Source organism: Suricata suricatta, chromosome 11 (assembly GCF_006229205.1).
Source record: "Suricata suricatta isolate VVHF042 chromosome 11, meerkat_22Aug2017_6uvM2_HiC, whole genome shotgun sequence".
In the NCBI taxonomy this organism is placed as follows: domain Eukaryota; kingdom Metazoa; phylum Chordata; class Mammalia; order Carnivora; family Herpestidae; genus Suricata; species Suricata suricatta.
In genome coordinates, this window is record NC_043710.1 from 83,718,856 (window position 1) to 83,726,764 (window position 7,909).

The following is a 7,909-nucleotide window of genomic DNA, read 5'->3' on the forward strand; positions in this document are numbered from 1 at the left end:
TTGGTGGGAACTATTTTTGTACTCTTTCTCTACCTAGCTAGTCCTAGCAGGTGCGCACAGTCACAGTCCTCTCTCATGGCCTACTAAAGCCTACTCAAGTCCTACCTACTCCTGTTCTCTCCCACTATCCCACTAAAATCAGTGGGAGTGCTCAGGCCCTGTATTCTCCTACTGCCTCACTAAAACTGGTTGGCACATGCTGTTCACACTCCTTTAACACCTGACTCTTGTGCCCAGAGATTTTGTGTCTGGGCCCCAAAGAACTTAAACAATTGAAGAGACAGTTCTTGGTAGCTGACCATCCCAGGCCACTCCACAGCAAACTGAAACACATCTCTGGTCTTCCTGTGAAGAAAGGCCTACTAACTTGTTCTGGAGCTTCACCTGGAAGGATAAACTTCAGGTTTGCCACATAGTAGAGATTACAGAAGTGCTTTCAGAGAATATAGGCTGGGGGATACCTTTTTTGGGCTCTTCCTTGGTCTCTTTACAACTTTCTGTAAGGAATTTATAGACTCATCTAGAGCCCTGATTTTTGCAACTGTCATGAAGGGAACACTGTCGGATAACCTGATCTGGAGACCAGGGGGGCTTACAATTGTGGCCCTGCAGGCCTCTATATATTTACATACAATAAAAGCTGTGGTCTGAAATTCCAGCTTCCAATCAGCCTGAAGCTTAGTGCTGACTCAGATCCACCCCACTTTGAAACACTGACAGGTATTGGCAAACCCTCAAAAACTAAGATCTATCAAGAATAAATCAGGCTGCTTAGACAGTCACGAAGGTTTTAGGGAAAACCAACAGTTAGAAAAATGTTGAATAATAAGTTTCATCTCCTACAGAAGGCCACTCCTTCAAGACTAGACATTTTACCTAATACATAGAAACAAACATAGAGAGTCAAGAAAAATGTGGAAACAGAAGAATATGTTCCAAATGAAAGAACAACATAACCCCCCCAAAAGCCTTCATGAAATAGAGATAAGTAATTTACCTGATAAAGGGTTCAAAATAATGGTCATAAAGACGCTCACCAAACATGGAAGAATGAATGAGCACAATGAGAACTTCAACAAAGGAATAGAACAAACAAGAAAATATTAAACAGAAGTCACAGAGCTGAGATACAATTTCTGAGCTGAAAAACACACTAGAGCAGTTTGACAGTAATCTAGATGAAGCAGAAGAAAGGATCAGTGATCTAGAAGACAAAGAAATGGAACTCACCCAAACAGAGTAGCAAAAATTAATAATTTTAAAAATTAAAAGAGAAGAGAGAGAGAAAGAGACAGAAAACTTATTTGGAGAAATAATGGCTGACAACTTCCCTAACCTAAGGAAGGAAACAAATATCCAGGTCTAGGAAACACAGAGAGTTCTGAATAAGATGAACCCACAGAGATCCACACTGAGACACATTATATTTAAAATGTCAAAAGTTAAATGGAGCACCTGGTGGCTCAGTCAGTTAAGCACCAACTTTGGGCAGATCATGATCTCACAGTTTGTGGATTTGAGTCCCGCCTCAGGCTCTGCTCTGACAGCTCAGAGCCTGGAGCCTGCTTGGGATTCTGTGTCTCCCTCTCTCTCTGCCCCTCTGCCTCTTGTGCTGTGCTGTCTCTCTGTTTCTCTCTCTCTCTCTCTCAAAAAACAAGTAAACATTAAAAAATAAATAAATAATAAAATGAAATGTCACAAGTTAAAGGTAAAGAGAGAATCAAAAGCAGCAAAAGAAAAAACTTGTTACATACATATAGGGAACCCCTATAAGACTCTTCAGAAGATTTTTTTAGCAGAAAGTTTGCAGGCCAGAAAAAAGTGGCACTGAAAGGTAAAACTTCCAACCAAGATTACTCAACCCCACAAAGTAATCATTCAGAAATACAGCAAAACCTTTGTATGTGAGTATAATTCACTCTGGAAACATACTTGTAATCCAAAGCACCTGTATATCAAAGCGAATTTCAAGAACCCTTGGTTCAGTTGTGATCATGTAATATTTGGCATCACATACTACTTGTATTGCAAGACGTCACTTGTTTAGCAAGTCAAAATTTATTAGATGTGTTTACTCATCTTGTGGGACACTCACAGAACAAGTTGCTTGCAATCCAAAGTTTTACTTTATATATATACATGTTGTTTTATGGGAACTTATTGTAACCACAAGGCAAAAGCCTTTAATAGATACATAAAAGATAATGAGCAACAAATCTAAGCAGAAAATGAAAGAAAATTCTCAAACCGGAAGAGAAGACAGCAAGAAAAGAAAGGAATGAAGAGGAACTACAAAACAGCCAGAAAACAACTAATAAAATGTCAGTAAGTACATACTTATCAACAATTACTTTAGATGTAAATGGACTAAATTATCCAATCAAGAGACATAGAATGGCTGAATGGATTTAAAAACAAACAAACAAACAAAGCAAACAGAAGAAAAACCTCTCAACTATATGCTGCCTATAAAAAACTCACTTCAGATGTATGGATACACAGAAAACTGAAAGTGAAGGAACGGAAAAAGTTGTTTCATGCAAATGGAAACCAAAAGAAATCTGAGGTAGCTATACTTATATCAGACAAAAGAGATTTCAAAGTAAAGATGGTAACAAAAGACAAAGAAAGTCACTATATAATGATAACAAGATCAATTCAAGAAATACAGTAGTCCACACTTATCCATGGTTTTGCTTTCTGGGGTTTCAATAACCATGGTCTGGATGCAGATGATCCTCCTTCTATGGCTACATCAATAATGGCTTAATGTTACATCACAATGCTTATGTCAGTCACCTCACTTCACCTAATCATGTAGGCATTTTATCTCACACTATAAGAAGGGTGAGTAGAGGGGCACCTGGGTGGCTCATTCATTAAGCATCTGACTTTTGATTTCAGCTCAGGTCATGATCTAATGATTCATGGGTTCTAGCTCCATGTTAGATTCCTCACCGACAGCACAGAGCCTGCTCATGATTCTCTATATCCATCTCTCTCTGTCTGTGCTTATGCTCTCTCTCTCTCAAAATAAATAACTAAAACTTGTTAAAATTAAAAAAAAAGAAGGGTGAGTAGAATGCAATAAGATATATATAGTGAGAAACCACATTCACATAATTTTACTACAGTATTTTGTGATAAATGTTCTGTTAATATTAGTCATTATTATTAACCTCTTACTGTGCCTGATTTGTAAGTTAAACTTTATTATTGTTAAGTACGTATAGGAAAAACACAGTATACGTAGGATTTGGTACCCTCCTCCATTTCAGGCATTCATTGGTGGTCTTGGAATGTATTTCCCACAGGTAAGGGGGGACTACTATATAATATTTGCAAATATTTATGCACCCAAAATAGGAACACTTCAATAAATAAAGCAAATATTAGCAAACCTAAAGGGTGAAATTCACAGCAGTACAATAATTGTAAAAAGTCTGAATATATACACCGATGACTAGATCATCCAGACAGATAAATCAATAAGGAAACATTGGTCTTAAGTGATATGTTAAACCAGAAGGACTTAATAGATATAGGCCAAACATTCTATCCAAATGCAGAATATGCATTCTTCTTAAATGCATGTGGAACATTCTCCAGGATATATAACATATTAGGCTACAAAATAAGTCTCAATAAATTCAAGAAGATTGAAATTACATCAAGCATCTTTTTTTACTACAATGGTATAAATCTAAAAATCAATTACAAGAAGAAAACTGAAAAAGTCACAAATATGTGGAGATTAAACAACATGTTACTGAACAACTAATGGGTCAACAAAGAAATTAAAAAACACATAAAGAAGAATGAAAATGGAAATAAATCACACCAAAATCTATGGAAGGCAGCAAAAGCAGTTCTAAGAGGGAAGTTTATAGCAATGCCTCAAGAAACAAGAAAAATCTCAAATAAACAATCCAACTTTACACCTAAAAGGACTAGAAAAGCTTAAAGCACAAAATTAGTTTAAAGAAGGAAATAATATAAATTAGAACAGAAATAGATGGTAGATACTAAAATAATAGAACAATCAATGAAACTAAGAGCTGCTTCTTTGAAAAGTTAAATAAAATTGAAAAACCTTTAACTGGAGACACTAAAAAATATATAGGGCACAAGTAAATCACAAATGAGAAAGGAACAGTTACAACCAATACCAAAGAAATGTGAAGGATTATAAGAAACTACTACGAATAATTATATACCAACATTGGACAACCTAGAAGAAATGGATAAATTCCTAGAAACATACAACCTTCCAAGATTGAATCATAAAGGAATAGAAAAATCTGAATAAACTGATTATTAGTAAGGTCAACGAATCAATAATCAAAAACCTCCCAACAAGTCACAGCTCAGGACCACACATCTTCACTGGTAAATTTTACCAAACACTCAAATATTTAATGCTATTTTTCTCAAACTTCCCCCCAAAATTGAAAAATAGGTATGATTCCAAACTCATTTCACAAAGCCAGCATTACCCTGATACCAAAACCAGACAAAGACATCACAGAAAAAGGAAATTAGAGGTTAATACTCCTGATAAATGTAAAATTTCTCAACAAAATATTAGCGATTCAAATGCAATATTGTATTTGAAAGATCACACACCCCTACCAAGTGAGATTTATTCCAGGGATGTAAGGTTTGATCAAAATCAACACATCAATCAACATAATATATCATATTAACAAAAACGAAAGATAAAAATTATATTATAGCTCAAAAGATGCAGAAAAGGCATTTGACAAAATTCATTCATTTATGATAAAACCTCTCAACAACACAAATATAGATGGACTGTACCTAAATATATTATAAAAACCATATATCACAAGCTCACAGCTAACATCATAAGGAGAAACTAAAAGCTTTTCCTCTAAGAACAGAAACAAAACAAGAATATCTACTCTCACCAGTTTTATTTAACATCATATTAGAAATATTAGCCAGGGCAATTAGACAAGATAAAGAAAGAAAAAGTATTTAAATTTAAAAGGAAGAAGTAAACCTGTCACTATTTGCAGATGACAGGATTTTATATATAGAAAACCCAAAAGAATCCACCAAAAACCTGTTAGAATAAAGAAATTCAGTAAAATTTCAGGGTAAAAATATCATAAAAATCTGTTGTGTTTAACAAATATCAGAATCTAAAATAAAAATAATCTCACAACTGTATCAAAAATAATAAAATGCCTAGGAATAAATTTAACAAGGAAGTTAAAGACCTTGGCACTGAAAGTTGTAAAATATCAATGAAAGAAATTGAACAAGATACAAATAAATGGAAAGACAGAGCACATGGATTAGAAGAATTAATATTGTTAAAATGGCCATATTACCCAAAGCAATCTATAAATTGAGTGCAATTCTTATCAAAAGTTTAATGGCATTTTCCACAGAAGTAGAACAAAGAATCCTAAAATTTGTGCAAAAACACAGCGATCTTGAGTAGACAAAGCAAACTTGAGAAAGAAGAACAAAGCTGGAGGCATCACATGCTCTGATTTCAAACTATATTATAAAGCTGTGGTAGTCAAAACAGTATGGTTTTGGGGTGCCTGGGTGGCTCAGTTGGTTGAGTGTTTGGCTTTGGCTCAGGTCATGATCTCACGTCTGTGGGTTCAAACTAAATAACAAAAAAACAAATAATCCAATTTAAAAATGGGTGAAGAAGCTGAATAAATATTTTTCCAAAGAAGACATACAGATGACCAACAGGTAAATGGAAAGATGCTCAATCTCACGATCAGGGAAATGTGAATCAAAACCACAATGAGATATCACCTCACACTAATCAGAATGGCTAGTATCAAAAATAAGAAAAACAAGGGAGCCTGTGTGACTCAGTCAGTTAAGCATTCTACTCTTGATTTGGGCTCGGGTCATGATCTCAAGCCCCACATCGGGCTTTGCACTGACAGCATAGAGCCTGCTTAGGATTCCACCCCCCACCCCTCCGTTGTTCATGCTCTCTCAAAATAAATAAACTTAAAAAAAATTGTTTTAAATAAGAAAGAACAAATGTTGGCAAGCATGTGGAAAAAAGGGAACCATCCCTTTTGGTTGATGGGAATATAAATTGGTACAACCACTATGGAAAATACTATGCAAGTTTCTAAAAAATTAGAACAGGAAATACCATATGATCCACCAATTCCACTTATGAGTATTTATCTGAAGAAAACAAAAACAATAATTCAAAAATGTATATGCACCCCCACCCCTATGTTCATTGTGGACTTATTTTTAACAGCCAAGGTATGGAAATAACCTAAGTATTTATTGATAACCTAAATAGTATATATTGATACATATATTAGTCATAAAAAAGAATGAAATCTTACCATTTGTGCCAACATGAATGGGCCTTGATATACTACCAAAAGGCCAAGATGCAATAAAATAGGCCATGAGAATATCATGCTAAATGAGGTAGAAGACAGAGAAAGACAGGTATTGTATAATTGCATTTAAATGCAGAATTTAAAAAACAACAAACAAAGCAAAACTTACAGAGAACACACTGGTGGTTGCCAGACAAAAAGGAGTTGGGGAACGGGGAAAATCGGTGAAGGGTACAAACTTCCAGTTATAGAATAAATAACTCACAGGTATGTAATGAGCAGCATGGTGGTGACTATTGTCGATAATATTGCATTGCAGATTTGAAAGTTGCTAAGAGAGTAATTATTAAGAGTTCTCATCACAAGAAACAATTTTCGTAACTTTGTGTGGAGAAGATATGTATGGTTACTAGACATTGGAATCATTTCACAGCATATGCAAATACCAAATCATTATGTTATACACCTGAAACTAATACAATGTTACGTCAATTATACCTCAATAAAAAAAACAACCTATAAGTCAGACAACAGTTCAGACATGTTATTTCCATGTTAATAAGCATCTGGAAATATCTTGTTTTAGTGTGTAAATAAAATGTCCAATTGATTGTTTTCTGTCTTTTCACAGATGAACATGATTGAACAGAACATGAGTTCTGTTGCAGAACTCAAAGGGTCCAGCTGAGGGTGGCCATCATTCTCTTCTTCTCCTGTTTTTGTCAACTCTGTTCCAATAACAAGCTCTCTGTCAGGAGGCTGCAAACAGCTGGGTCAGAGATCAGGCAGGGTCATTGCACACTCAGGCCTTGGGTTTCACCCGCTGGTCCCCACAGCGTGCTGGGAGCAATACTCCTTGATCTCCCTATGCTGTCACCCAGTTCTGCAGCACAATTGGCACTGAGCCTTTGCAAACATTCTAATTTGATGCATAATTAATATAACAGTGATTCAAGGCATAGAGGCTTCTGGGACTAATTAGTGACCTGAATCTCCATGGTAGCCTGCATTCCATTCTTATCAGTGCCGGGAAGAGCTGCAGTCTTAGAAATAATCAGTCTCCCACTTATTACTATGACACAGCCAAAAGGCAAAGATCATTTTTCCATCCAATGTGCAAAAATTCCATCAGTGTGTAATCATCTCCCATGGGGCCTTAACTTCCCCTGGATGAGTCTCACTAAATTAGTCCCTCATGAACTTTTAGGTTTCCATATGGGCCTGGGGAGATCTTATTGCAGGTGAAGAAATAAAGACAGTCAGCAAGGGCTCACTGACCATCCACAGAATGGACAGCATTGTTCTGGTTTTGGAGCTAATCTGAAGGAAAATAAAGCCTCAGCTCTCTTTCCAAATACTTTACAATACAATAATGGGACACAGAGTGAGGAGAATAAATGACTTTTTACTGCTGTTCCTAATATGTTTCTGTGGATGCATGGTTCCAAGTGTCCCAGTCAGACACAGAGGACCTGTTCAAAGTCAGAGTGAATTCACCCCGGGAAGAGAGATGGCATTGTAGTGGCCATCAAAAACTGCCCTCA

General features: G+C 35.9%; 1 long non-coding RNA gene across 1 annotated transcript; it reads left to right on the forward strand.

Moving 5' to 3' along the window:
• Positions 1-2,809: 2,809 nt before the first annotated feature.
• Positions 2,810-7,324, forward strand: LOC115306263. Its single transcript, XR_003915277.1, has 2 exons — positions 2,810-2,847; positions 6,997-7,324. It is a non-coding gene; the product is annotated as an uncharacterized LOC115306263 (long non-coding RNA).
• Positions 7,325-7,909: the final 585 nt, after the last annotated feature.